This window comes from Pristis pectinata, chromosome 9, assembly GCF_009764475.1.
Source record: "Pristis pectinata isolate sPriPec2 chromosome 9, sPriPec2.1.pri, whole genome shotgun sequence".
NCBI lineage: Eukaryota > Metazoa > Chordata > Chondrichthyes > Rhinopristiformes > Pristidae > Pristis > Pristis pectinata.
The window spans coordinates 45,531,071-45,546,428 of NC_067413.1; the positions used below are offsets into that span (position 1 = coordinate 45,531,071).

Sequence of the window (15,358 nt, forward strand, 5' to 3'; positions counted from 1 at the left end):
TTATTGTCCATCCCTAATTATCCTTTGAAATTGCCTGGCAAACTCCTGGTTCAGAGTGTGGTTGATGACCAAGAATGTTTCCTGTGAATCTGCAGATGTGCACAAGCCAAACCAGATAAAATTGGAAGATTTCCTTTGGTGGTGGGGGGGGGGGGGGGGGGGGGTGGAGATGGGGGGGAGAGAGAAGGATATCAATAAGCTACATGGGTTTTTATGACAATCTGACAGCTCGATGCTCATCATAGTTGATGCCATTTCTCAACTCCTGCACCCCTTTCCAATTTAATTAACTGATTGAATTCCCCAGCAGCTGTGGTGGGAATTGATCTTGGGTCTCTGAGTCATTAGCCTGGGTCTCTGGATTACCTGTCCTATTGCAACCACTTTATTATCCCTCACCCATGTACTAATATTTTCAAGAATTTATGCTTGGCTGCACTTCAAAACTAAGCCAAAACTGTCAGATTTCACTTTCAGAATTGCAAACATTGTAAATGGTGATGCTGACTGCAGAATAATTCCAGGGCATTCTTGGTCTTTGTGGCTCAACATGTTAAACAGAATACTGACCATGCAACTGCTAGGCAAATCTACTAACCACGCAGTGCTTGTAACACAAACAGCTTTTCAGTTAAATTTATTTCCGTTTTAATGGGCTACTTAGGATAGGGGTGGTATGCAATCCACCATAAGGGTGGTGATGGGATTTTGGCTAATTGATTAAAGGATCCAGTTAGCATGCAAAATTGCAGGTCCTCGTGGTGAAAACATTAATGTTTAAATATTTAATGAAATGAGTTGTTGATCATGTAGCCTGAACTATCTTGGTAGCACAAATCCAAGCACAGGGTGCTCTTGGTTTACTGGGGCTGGACAGCTTTCTCATGACTTTCTCTGTTTAATACCACTGAAATCCTGCAGAACACCTTGAGGTGGCTCAGTCATTGCTCGAGGATTCTAATAATCTGCTCAATCAGCTTATGGCAGTATGGCGCTACACATTATCCACATGTGACTGAGTTGCATGTCAGAATCGAGGTCATTAGTGGCTAGCTCTGGTCGCCCTGTGGCCATTCTTTGCTTCAGTGTGGAGGTTCAGATATTGATGGGCAGCAGATGGCTACAAATTCATGCATTGTGACTTCTGCCAGGGTACTGAGTATTAAGCAACAGGATCCACTATGTATGGTCAGGGCCATCTGGACACTCAGGAAGTTGAATTCTTTCCAGACATGATACATATGGCTCCTGTAAAGTATTGTGCATGCAGGCAGGCCATGACACCTTGGATTGTGGGGCTGCCCACAACCCTGATGAAGCTGTGTTTTCATTCTGTTGCTGTTTTGCAGGGGAGAATGAGATGTATACAGTTCTCTTGGAATAAAGAGCATCTCTGACCTTTCCAAATCAACAGTTCGCAACAAGCTAGGATATTGCTATATATAGCTTCAACCTCCACAGGAAGAATTTTTGACGTGCTGGCCTTTATCAGTCAGGGCATTGAATATGGAAATTGAGAAGTTGTGTTGCAGTTGTACAAGACATTGGTGAGGCTGCATTTGGAATATTGTTCAGTTTTGGTCACCATGCTGTAGGAAAGAAGCCATTAAACTAGAAAAGGTGCAGAGGAGATTTACCAGGATGTTGCTGGGACTCGAGGGACAGAGTTATGGAGAGAGGTTGAGCAAGGTGGGACTTTATCCTTTGGAGCAAAGGAGAAAGAGGGATGATCTTATACAGATATATAAAATCATGAGGGGCATAGATGGGTTAAATGCACACTCTTGTTCCCAGGGTGGGGGAACCAAGAACTTGAGCACATAAGTTTAGGATGAGAGGGGTAAGAATTAATAGGAACCTGAGGGGTAACTTTTTCAACCAGAAGGTGATCTGTATATGGAATGAGCTGCCAGAGGAAGTTGTTGAGGCAGGTACATTAACAATATTTAAAAGAGACTTGGACAGGTAGATGGATAGGAAAGGTTGAGAGGGATGTGGGACAAACACAAGCAAATGGGACTAGCTTGGATGGGAATCTTGGTTGGCATGGACCAGTTGGGCTGAAGGGCCTGTTTTCATGCTGTATGACTCTGACTCTGTAACTTGTTAAATGGAAGTTCACAACCATTGTAACCTTAACAACCACTGGTAACAGTGTCTACACAGCTTTACAGTTGCAGGTGTGGTTGGATCACACACAACTTTCAAAGAAGATGACCAAATGGCCATATGGTCTGATCCATCATTCAATAAGATCATGCCAGATCTTAAGTGAGTTCAGCCCACTTTCATTCATGATCATCATTTCTATTGCTCTCCTTCAGTGAGGGTCACCTGGTGAAGTGCCTGCATTTCCTGCCCTTGGGAACATGTGGCAGAGTTGTTTCCCATATGATTCTTGGTGGATATGATTGTCTGCTGAGGTCTTTTTAAAATCCTCTCTCTTTTGTTTCTTTCTTCTTTGTCCTGCTATGTTTACCTCACTCTAAGAGAAATGACTGCTAAATGGTAGGTAATTCCAGAAATTGTGGAGTGAATACAAGCTCCTTGGGCTCCCAGTGCACCATTCCCTAGAGATTTTTTACAAGCCCCAAGGAATCAGGAAACATCAAACACTACTCTGATTTCTAGATTGTCTGTTTAAATGATCAGCTGCAACCCTGCAAGTATTAGTTGATTATATTTGTATAGGGAAGGGTTTGGGGAGTAGAGGGGGCATTTTCCCTCCTTGACCTGCATGGAAGGTTTGTTGTCTGTGACAATTGGCAGTGGTGTTAATCAGTGTTTCAGACTGGCATTCTAGTCTGTCTTTTGTGTGTTTTTCATTTGGCAATCTTGCATGTTGAAACACATGTCCAAAGAGGGACGCTGGTGTGATGGAGTTTAAACGTAGATGCCTCATCACAATCAAATCACACCAGTAGCTTCTAACCAATTGGCACAATGCAGCCATATTTTTGTGCAGAATATTTCCATCATAATGTCACCCCTTCAATTTGATTTATCGTACAAGCACAGTGGTATAGCTGGCAGACCCACTGCCCCAGCGCCAATTACCCAGGTTCAATCCTGACCTTGGGTTCTTTCTGTGTGGGGTTTGTATATTCTCCTGGTGACCAAGTGGGGTTCCTCTGGGTGCTCCAGTTTCCTCCCACATCCCAATGACATGCAGGTTGGTAGGTTAATTGGCCCCTGTAAATTGCATAAGTATGTAGGTGATTGGTAGAATTTGAGGGAAGTTGATGAGAATGTGGAGAGAATAAAAAAAAATAAGATTAATGTAGGATTAGTTATATATGGGTGGTTGACGGTCAGTGTGTACTCAGTGGGCTGAAGGGCTGGTTTCCATGCTGTATGACTCTATAGCATGTATCCTTTTAGAGTTTTTATTCCCAATTTTATTGTTGTTCTCCAACTTATCAATAGATATTGATATGTTTGCATGTACAATCTTTCCCTGTATTGTAGACCATATTAGCACATTCTCTGCTGTCACCTAAACAAAAATGATCGGCACATTCCAGATCAAAAGAATGGAAGGAATAGATTAGGAAGAAAGCATCATTAAATACAAATTTTCAAGTGATGATAACAGTATGTTAGGAATTGCTGCACTGTTTACCATTAGCAATATTTGAGATAATGTAGTTAAAGCTGTCAGCAATCTCACTTTAAAAATATAATTTTAGGTCACATTTTGGGTACTTTTTAAAAGCAAGTTCAGTCTAACTGAATAACTGTTTAGTTTGGAATCTAATCTACATAATGAGCAAGGTCCTTTTGAGTTTAATTCTCCCTATTCTTTGATTTTCAATTTTTCAAAACCAGCATTTTAATTTGAAATGTATGACTGTTCAATTAAAACAGCTGATAGATTTCCATTGGTCTGTTACAGTAGGCAATTTGTAGTATCTGCTAATGGCTTGCTGACAGAACTGTTCGCATTATTGAAATATCTTCATTTAGTTTCTTTTGAAGTTCCATTTCAAAGCATTAACCAGGATTGCAGTATGCCCTAATTTTCCTGAGCAATTAATTTTGATAGCTCATTTTATGCTGAAACATTTTAATCATTTCTTCCTTTTTATTTTCCTTTTGGATTTCTACTTTTATTCTAGGATCTAAACTATCTTTGTGGTTTGTTGCATTGAATTGATGTCATTCCATTTAAGTGGTTCATCTCCCTGCTTGGGGTTAAATACTGAAGTCTGAGGATGGTCTTTTAGTTCAGGGATAAAAAAATACTTGGCAGGTCATCCAGCATCTGTGGAGAGAGGAAAACAGAATTAATGTTTCTATGCAATCACCTTTCAATAGTTGAACTCTCTCAATGGATCCCTTGGGTGTGATCACAAAATATTACAGGCAAACCAGTTGCCTGCTCTACACCACACACATTTTTGCACAACTGCACAAGACCAGTTTCACCCTCCAGACGGTCTTGACAACAGGAAGAAAATCGTTGAAGTAGAGTACAACTCTAGATTAATATCAGATTTTATAATTTCTGGCTTGATTTTAAGTGTCAGCCAGTTTTCACGAGAGAAAACAGAATTTGGCCAGTTGTTAGGGGTGAATCCAATCACCATTAGAGGTGCTACATAATTTAGTATGGTTGATATCACTGCATTTATTCACTTTGGGTTTGCTTAACATATTCGCATTGGGTATTACTATCAGATTGAATTTCTTATGCACAGCTATCTCGTACTGAGGACTGGAAATGTTTCATTATCAAGTAGTTTGGTCAACCCTGTTTTGTTTGTACAATATAGAACCTAGAACATTACAGCACAGTACAGGCCCTTCAGCCCACGATGTTGTGCCAGCATTTTATCCTACTCTAAGATCTATCTAACCCTTCTCTCCCACATTGCCCTCCATGTTTCTATCATTCATGTGTCTATCTAAGAGTTTCTTAAATGTCCCTAATATATCTGCCCCATAACCTCTACCAGCAGACCATTCCACGCACCCACCACTCTGTGTTTCAATAAAACCTTATCCCCGACATCCTTCTTATACCTTCCTCCAATCACCTTAAAATTATGTCCCCTCATGTTAGCCATTGTCACCCTGGGAAAAAGTCTCTGACTGTCCGTTTGATCTATGCCTCTTATCATCTTGTACACCTCTATCAAGTCACCTCTCCTCCTCCTTCTCTCCAAAGAGAAAAGCCCTAGCTCGCTCAACCTATCCTCATGAGACACTATCTCCAATCCAAGCAGCATCCTGGTAAATCTCCTCTGCACCCTCTCCAAAGCTTCCATGTCCTTTCTATAATGAGGCGACCAGAACTGAACACAATACTCTAAGTGTGGTCTGACCAGAGTTCTCTAGAGCTGCAACATCAGCTCACAGCTCTTGAACTCAATACCTCGACTAATGAAGGTTAACACACCATATGCATTCCTAACAACCCTATCGACCTGCGTGGCAACCTTGAGGGATCTATGGACGTGGACCTCAAGATCCCTCTGTTCCTCCACACTACCAAGGGTCCTGCCATTAACCTTGTATTCTGCCTTCGAATTCTATCTCCTGAAGTGTATCACTTCACACTTAACTGGGTTGAACTCCATCTGTCACTTCTCAGCCCAACTCTGCATTCTATCAATATCCTGTTGTAATCTACAGCAACCTTCTATGCTATCCACAACATCAGCAAACTTACTAACCCACCCTTCCACATTCTCATCCAAGTCATTTATAAAAATCACAGAGCAGGGGTCCCAGAACAGATCCCTGCGGAACACCACTGGTCATTGACCTCCAGGCAGAATGCGCTCCAGCTACCACCACCCTCTGTCTTCTATGGCGAGCCAATTCTGAATCCACACAGCCAAGTTTCCCTGGATCCCATGCCTCCTGACTTTCTGAATAAACCTTCCATGAGGAACCTTATCAAACACCTTACCAAAGTCTATGTACACCACATCCACTGCTCTATCTTCAACGTGATTTGTCACATCCTCAAAGAATTCACTCAGGCTCGTGAGGCACGATGTGCCCCTCACAAAGCCATGCTGACTGTCCTAATCAGCCTATGCTTCTCTAAATGCCCATAAATCTTGTCTAAGAATCTTCTCCAGTAATTTGCCCATCACTGAAGTAAGACTCATTGGTCTGTAATTCCCAGGGTTATTCCTACTTCCTTTCTTAAACAAAAGAACAACAGTTGCCACCCTCCAATCATCCGGCACTACTCCTATGGCCAGAGAGGACACAAAGATTGTCATCAAAAGCACAGCAATCTCTTCCCTAGCTTCCTGTAATAACCTTGGATATATCCCATCTGGCCCCAGTGACTTATCTATCCTAATGTTTTTCAATAGTTCCAGCACATCCTCCTCCCTCACATCGACATGCCCTAGCATATCAGTCTGTCATATGCCATCCTCATAAATATCAAGGTCTCTTTCTCTGGTGAATACAGAGGCAAAGTTTTCTTTAAGGACCTCCCCCACCTCTTCCGACTCCAGGCACATGTTTTCCCCTTTTATCCCTGAACGGTCCTACCTTCACTCTAGTCATCCTCTTATTCTTCACATATGTGTAGAACACCTTGGGGTTTTCCTTGATCCTACTTGCCAGGGATTTCTCATGCCCCCTTCTAGCTCTCCTAAGTCCATTCTTAAGCTCCCTCCTGGCTATCTTGTAACTCTCCAGAGCCCTGTCTGACCCATGCTTTCTAAACCTTAGATAAGCTTCTTTCTTCCTCTTGACAAGATATTCTACGTCTTGTGTCAATCATGGTTCCTTCACTCTACCATCCTTACCCTGCCTCAATCGGACAAACTTATCCAGAGCCCATGCAAGTATTCCTTAAACAACCTCCACATTTCCACGGTGCACTTCCACAACAACATCTGTTCCCAAATTATGCTCCCAAATTCTTGCCTAATAGCATCATAATTCTCCCTCCCCCAGTTTAAGACTTTCCCATATCATCTGCTCCTATCCCTCTCCAAGGCTATGGTAAAGGTCAAGGAGTTTAGGACCATTTCTAAAGCTCCTATAATGAGAGGACCAGAACTGAACACAATACTCCAAGTGTGGTCTAACCAGAGTTTTATGGAGCTGCAACATTACCTCACAGCTCTTGAACTCAATACCCCGACTAATGAAGGCCAACACACCATGTGCCTTTCTAACAACCCTATCAACCTGTGTGGCAAGCTTGGGGGATTTATGGACATGGACCCCAAGATCCCTCTGTCCCTCCATACTAAGAGCTTTCAAAGTGTATCACTTCAGACTTTTTTCTGGATTGAACTCCAACTGCCATTTCTCAGCCCAGCTCTGCATCCTATCAATGTCCTGTTATAACCTACAGCAACCGTCTACATTATCCACAACACCAGCAACATCCGTGTCATCTGTAAACTTACTAATCCACCCTTCTACATCCTTGTCCAAGTCACTTGTACGTTTCATGAAACTTTTCTCAGAGGTGCTTTGATGGACACTGAGGATGTTCTGATGTTGGATCTGTTTTTGCAGAAAAGTCGAAGCTTATCTTGATGTGGCACATGCTTTCAGGGAGACACTGATTAACAAGATGTGGAGAACAAAGAGCAAAAGGGCAGCACTATCCAGACTTTTAAAATTTATGTAGAAGGCCAGAAGCAGAATAGTACAACATTAGAATAAGGGATCAAAATAAAATGTACAAAAAAAAGATTCTATATGCCCGTTCTTAAAATAAGGGGGGAAAAATAATGAGCTGTTCGGACAGAAACACTAGTCAGTGTATCTTTGGTATGCATTCTGTACAGAATAGATAAGTGAGATTATAATTATTAAACCCCCCTTACCCTCCCCACCACCCCCCCCCCCCCCCCCCCCCCCCAACCAACCAACCAACCAACCAACCAACCAACCTGGGAAGCAGATGCTGGAGCAGTAAAATTGAAGAGAACATTATAGACTAAATCGGGTTGAATTGCAGAGGCAAAGGTACCCCTTTGGAGATAATGGAATACATTTTTTTTCATGCAGATTGGGCATTTGGATCCAATTTTATTTTTTAAAAACAATGGAAGCACTAATGGCATCCCCACCATGTAAGATACACTCAAAAATATTTGGAGCCAAAAGAGATCCAGGGAGGGAAGTATTGCCTTAACATTCTAATGCATCCTAATGGTTTTGATAGACTGGTGCAGCTGAGTGGTATGGGTGACTGTGTTGACAATGGGTTCCAATCTGGTGCTGTGCTGGGAAGATAATGTCATGTTATGACTCCCCAAAGATGGACAACCCTAAAGATAACATAGTTGAAGTTTCCCCATAGTGCTTGAAAAGAAATGTTGCATGGAGAGTGACATCATCCTATGTGCCCATTATGCAAGGATCATGCTGCAAGGTTGGCATGCAGCACTGACAGCATAAATGCCTCTCTATTTGTGTCTTAAATGGATATTCTAAAACTTTTTCACAACAGCTCTAGGTGGTAGTACCAGGTTCCCCCATAAGGGGAAACATCAACTACCCTGTCAAGTTGCACGTTTCATCTCTTGTTCTTCTAAATGTTTTGAAAAGGTGCAACCTACTTGATTTGTAATTCATATGGCAAACTGTTTATCCCAGGATTCGACATAGTGAACCTTCCCATCTTCAAGATGGAGACAAAATTGTCCACCATATTCCCGGTGTGCTCTCACCAGTGCTTAGTACAGTTGTAGCATGGCAACCCAGTAGGATGCCCAGTTGTTTTTATATTCATTTTTGGAATCTGGGCATCATAAGACCAGCATTTATTGGCCATCGTTATTGTAGTGGTGAGCTGCTGCTTTAAATTATTGCAGTTCTTTTGGTGGAGGCACTCCTGCATTACAGTTGGTCAGGGAGTTCCATGATTTAGACCCAGTGACATTGAAGAAGTGGTGATCATACTTCCAAGTCGGCATAATGTTCAATTTGGAGTGGCCCTGCCGATGTCCCCATGAGCTCGCTGCCACTCTTCTTCTTGGAAGAGGTCTTGGCTCTCTCTGCACAGTAGCATTCTGTAAACTGACTCCAAGTAAACAGTATTCAGATTTTCTATTTTGCCAACTTCTTGCCCATTCTCTTAAGCTATTTATATCTCTTTTTGCAGACTTTGTGTCCTCCTCGCAATTTGTCTGTCTTTGTATCATCATCATCAGTTTGGCCACAATACACAGTGAACTGCATCCAAGTGATTTAAATAGATTTTAAACAGTTGAGGCCCCAAGGAACCCCACTTTATCAACCTAAAAGTGACCCATCTCTTTTTTTTTATTCATTAGCCAATCTTCTATCATTGCTAATAATTTGTCTTCAAATCCACAAGACTTTATCTACTTCAGTAATCTCTTGTATTGCACCTTGTAGAAGGCCCAGTTTGAAATCCAAATTCAATAAATCTACTATTTTTCCCTTCATCCTGGCAGTTACATCAGCAAAGAACTCTAATAAATTTGTCAAACATGGTTTCTCTTTTATGAAACCACATTGGCTCTGCTTAATTGGAATGTTATTTCCTAAATGTCCTGCTACTATTTTTATGACTGTTGTTAGGCCAACCTTCATAATTTCATGCTTTCTGTCCCCTTTTATGAATAAGGACATTGAATTATAGGATGAATATCATCTAAATAAGGATATTCTAGTCTATTTGGATCTTTCCAGAATCCTAGAGAATTTTAGAAGTTCACAACTAATGCACCCATTCTCTCTGTGACCACTTTACTTAAGACCTTAGCATGTAGCCTTCAGTCTAAGGGACCAGTACCAAGGCCAGTATGTAATACTTTTTCTCCAGTGATTTTTTTTTAAAATTGTTTAAGCTCCTCTTCACTTTGCCCTGTGATTGATTTTACTTCTATTACTGGGATGCTTTTAGTGTCTTCTACCGTGAAGGCAGATACTAAATATTTGTCCAAGATCTCCATTTCTTCTCATTATTAATTCCCAGTATCACCCTGGAAATGACCAGTGTTTGCTTTAATTGCTCTCTTCCTTTTTGTGTACTTGTTGAAGCTCCTAGCTGTATTTTTATATTCCTCGTTAGTTTGGTCTCATTAGTTTACTCTCATAATTCACTTTCTCCCTCTTTATCACTTTAGTTATCCTTTGCTGGTCTCTAAAACTATCCAAATTTTCTGGCTTACCACTTTTTTTGCAATGTTACATGTCCTTGCTGTTGAGCCCACTGGGTGACTGCACCCAGTTTTGTCAGTTACAAAATGAGAGTAAATCCAGCCTCCTAATATGTTGGTTGAAAGGGGGGGGGGGGGGGGGGGGAGAACACGCACACTTTTGGATAAAACAAATGCAGTGGAAATTGCACAAATGCATTTTCAAAAGAGACACGAGACTGCAGATGCTGGAATCTGGAGCAGACATTAAAAAGCTGGAGGAACTCGGCAGTTCAGGCAGAATCTATGGAGGGAGACCAGTCTAGATGAAGGGTCTCGACCCAAAACGTCAACTGTCCATTTCCCTCCATAGATACTGCCTGAACTGCTGAGTTCCTCCAGCTTTTTGTATGTTGCGCCTGCATTTTTGAAGGATGTCACTTTGGGGATGTTGGAGTGGCTGCTTGATATTAAAGGGATTGTAGCAGTATGGTTTGCTGCAGGGCAGATAGGAATAAGGAGTGGTTAATAGATGAAAAGAATGGTGTGTCCTCCCCAGGGACTGTGTTAAAACCATTACTCTTTTCAAATGATCAATGATTTGGACTTGTGTATGGAGGGCACAAAATCACATCTTGCATACAAGACCAAGAGACCATAAGTCTAAATAAGACCATCTTTATTAAACCTTGATTTGGATTCCTGTGTATGTTATTGGGCTCCTATTATAAAATAATAACAGGGCCTTAAAGAGGATAGAATAACCTATATTAACAACTATTAAAGAACAACTGCGATTGTTCCTTTTCATTTGAATAAGGCTATGGATCAATAAAATATTCAAAACTTTGATGGCATAATCTAGAGAAGATTTTCACTCTTTGAAAGGCCCTGAACATGTAAATGCGCAATTACTGGTAGAGAATGGAGGTTAATAGAAACTTTTTGTATATCACAGCTTTTTGGCTGTAAAATCTAATCCATCAATTTGCAATTAGATTAGATAAGTATGTGAAGGAAAGTGATAAATGGATGTTGAAACATGGTGATGTGATTGTGTGTTTGCTTGTTTGAAAGTTAAACACTGACACACTATTGTTGAGTTGAATGGCCCCATTTCGCATGGTTGGTTATTCTATATATTTCTGTGTTACACAAAATATGTTGCAAAGGATTCAAATGGAGAAAGATTGTAAGCAACTTCATAGATGAAGCTAGATTATCAAGTTGTGCCTTTATAATATTAGATGGTATTTAATGTGGAGAAATGCAAAATAATGCATGTTTGGAAGGAAAATTTACAGATACACTTCGTGATAATGCTGGAATATTGAACTTATTTGTAAGCCTTGCTTTGTCATCCCAGACTGGGAGGACAGGACTTCTAAGTTGCATTCTGGGAGTTGTGGTCTGTAATATTTGAAAATTTGCTGTTTATGTGACTCGTAGTCCAGTACTTCACGGTGTTTATTCAGAATACTGTCTTCATTCTCAAACTGTTGAATCCAGCAAACTTATCCAGACCTTCTGATTGAACTGGACTCTGAGTGGGGGAAACATGTCACAAAGCCTATAATGATCCATGTGTATATCTCGGTTTGATATGATTTTGTATTTTTAATGCTTTTCTTATGTAAGATCTTCATTATTCTCCTGAGATAATTGACAAGACGTGCAGTCAGATGAAAAGAATCTTCAGAAAGAAGTTAGAATAATTTCATTCCCATCCAAAGACGATAATTGATTATCTTTTGTCCTGATTTTTGATTGGAATATTCCTTCCTACTTGCTTCAGAATCGTGGGTACATCTTATGATCCATTGAGGTTAATTGGATATAAATGCAATTGCTTTTAAGAGTGATGCTGTAAAGTGTAATGATGCGACGCACTGAGATGCAACAGTTATGCATTAAACCAGGATCAGAGATGTATTAGTGCATTTTTGTTTGTATATAGTGGGTAATATGATTGGTTCTTTGAGAATTGTAAGTTAAGCTACATGTAGCTTAAATATACTACTTCTCTGATTTTGGTTGGGAGCTGTGTACCAAGACACAGTCTAATTGTTTTAGCGAACTGAGTCAGCAGCCATTCATCACTTTGTATATCAACTGTGGCATTTTGGTCATCACTAGTGAGGGGCCTTGTAAAGCTGGAGATGGGCTTTATTGTGAATGTTTAATTAGAATTTTGCAGTAGTGACTATACTTTTGCAATTGCACTAATCAGGGAATTTGGTAGTCCTGACTATTGTAGCATTTGAGGATGTTACAATTGTAGTTCCTGAGCTGCATCCAAGGTCTTTTTTTCCTTTTGAACCTGGAATACTGAACTAGTCCTGTCTAATTCTTAAAGTGTGAACCATGCTGGAATTCTAGAACTGCATGCTTTAATAGAAAGTTGAATAACATTTAGCCTCAAACAAAACAATGATGTGGGCTGTATTTTAGTTTGCTAAGTTCTAGTCTTTGTTCCTTAGTCCAAATGTTTGATTCTCATTACTTTGCTGACGGATTTGGCTGATCTGTCATGTCAGTTCCAGAAACAATTAATTAACACTGTATCTAAATTACTGCTGCCAGAGGCAGCCTTGGTTCAGTTGACAGCTCTGCATTATAAATGAGGCCATGCTTGTGCCTTTGAGCTTTACTGCAGGAGGTCTTCTTTTCCTCCCTCTTTGCTGGTGGAAGAAAAGTGATACTTGTGATCTGCTACTTGAGGCAGGCTCAAGGAAGGGTCTCCACTTTATAAGCTAACAATGTGGCTTTTAAATTGCTGGGCTCCCTGGACATTTCAACAGCTTTAGGGAGATGCATAGTCAGCAAACGGAAGTTTTATTGTTCATTTTTGGGGACCTAAGCATTGTTGGTAAAATCAGCACTTACTGCCCTTCGCCAATTGTCATTGGGAAGGTGCCTGGAACCCATTTTCTAGATCAACTGCATTAAACTCATTTTGTTTTGGCTGAAGTACCCAAAGTGACTCCTGTTCTACATTGTTTTGATCTTAAATTTTATTCCTGTTTACAAACCCCTCCATATCCTCATCCCTCTCTCCATCAACTCCCCCCCACCACTACAACCCTCTGAAGTCTTTGTGCTTCTCCATTCAGACCTCTTGCTAAGCACATCCTCTATTTTAAATGCTCCACTCTTGATTGCAGTGCCTCCATTTGCCAAGTTCTTAAGATCTGGGTTTTCTTTCCTGAGATTCCCATCTCTTTTCCTTTCAAAGCTGTTCCTTATGAACTGCGTCTTTGATGTGGCCATTGGTTACCTGTCTCAATTCTGTTCTCGCTGCTTCAGAAAAGCAGCCAACATAATCAAAGACGCCTCCCACCCTGGACATTCTCTTTTCACCACCGCCCCCCCCCCCCCCCCCCAAACTTCCATCAGGTAGAAGATACAAAAGCCTGAAAGCGCATATCACCAGTCTCAAGGACAGCTTCTATCCTGCTTTCACAAGACTATTGAACAGAACTCTTGTATGATAAGATGGACTCTTGGCTCACAATCTACCTCATGAGGCCTTGCACCTTCTTGTCTGCCTGCACTGCACTTTCTCTGTAACTGTAAACTTTTATTCTGCATTCTGTTATTGCTTTTCCCTTGTACTACCCTGATGTTCTGATGTGGTGAAATGATCTGTATGGATGGCATGCAAAACAAAGTTTTTCATGGTACTCCAGTACCTGTGACAATAATATACCAATTATCAATGTGTCTTTGTTTGGCTTGCTATCAAATTTTTCTTTGTGAACATTCTGGAGTAACAACTTGGACATTTATACTGCATTCAAAGTGCTGTAACACAATACAAAATGTATTGTTGTTTGTACATTCAAATTCCTTGCTAGGCAGTGAAGAATCAATCACCTAGGAATGCATCATGTCTCTGAAATCTGCCACACAATATTATTTGAGTACCTGGAACTAAACAAAATTACTGCAATTTTTGAGGAGACCTCCACATTTCCCAAGCACGTTTACAAAACTACCAACCCAACCCACTGTTCCAGGTGCCGCCTTCCACCAGGACTGGCTGTAAGTCCTTGTACGTCCAGAGTGCAATTTAAAAAAAAAACTGGGTCATGCATTAGATTGAAGAAGATGATGCTACAGCTCAATGTGGTCTACTTTGGAATTTGGGGAGGCAAAAACCCTGAATTCAAATAAACAGTTTAATGGGTGTCCAACTAGGCTTCCAGGAGCACTTCTGCTTCTACTCCCCACAGATCCCATTACCCACACCACTGAAAGGAGACTAATTATTATAAGGCTTTGTAATGGGTGCAGCAGTTGCTAAGCACAATTAGCGTTTGTCAGTGAAATACTTTTCCTATTCAGGAGCTTTGTCAGTAGCTCATTAAGCTCCAGCAGCCTACTTGGCACGATGGACTATTTCTCAATCGCTGACACTAATTGCTCTGAAGACTTTCTTTGATGGAAAATGTGTACTTGCTAACTGCCATGCAGAAAGCTGGAAGTGGTGGCAGTTCCCAAAAGACCCTGTGGTGCCTGCAGAATATCAGTTTTGCCATGTGCGAAGTGACAGCCATCTGCAAGCAACCTTCTTGAAGATGTGAAAGAACCTGCAGCATGGAAAGTGACCACCCCCACAGAGTCTAAGGACAAGACGTCTGTTCAGAATTCCACCTGAAGTGTTTAATAGCACTTGTTCCTAATGTGCACTTGACAAGGTGTACTTGGCTAAAAATGCATAGTTGTCCATAAATGGGTGAAATAATGTATTTGGCACTACATTATAATCATTTCTGGAAGCATGGATGAGTGGTGTTGAAATGATTCATTTTATTTATGGGAACCAGAATGTTCCTGAATTTGGTTCCTTGTTTGGCTTCACTGATTTCAGTAAAGCTGGCAGGAGAAGCCTTACAATTGATCATAATGCATCAGAACTGGAGAGGGTCAAAAGGCCCAACATTCTCATCTTTTATTACTGTTGATGATCAGTTTGTGGAACCATTATTATTGGAGCACCTGGAAGCAAAACTGAATTTCTGCAAGTTTTGATGAAGGGTTGATGTTGAAGACAGCAGCTATGAGTGCTGGGTTGGGGAATGTGCACCTCTGGGATGGACTGCATCTGAACCAACTGGCATAAAGTACCAGCTGAAAAGATGCACAGAGATGTGATTGGGTCTGGTTTCTGAACCAACTGGTTCTTGATCCAACATGTATACAGGCTACATTAGACATGGTGATAAATAATGGTCTAACTCTTCCATTGGGAA

General features: G+C 41.0%; 1 protein-coding gene across 1 annotated transcript in view; it reads left to right on the top strand.

Annotated features, from left to right (window-relative positions):
• dok6 (docking protein 6) overlaps positions 1-15,358 on the top strand; it is a 369,202-nt gene that overhangs the window by 76,814 nt on the left and 277,030 nt on the right. The window lies entirely within an intron of this gene.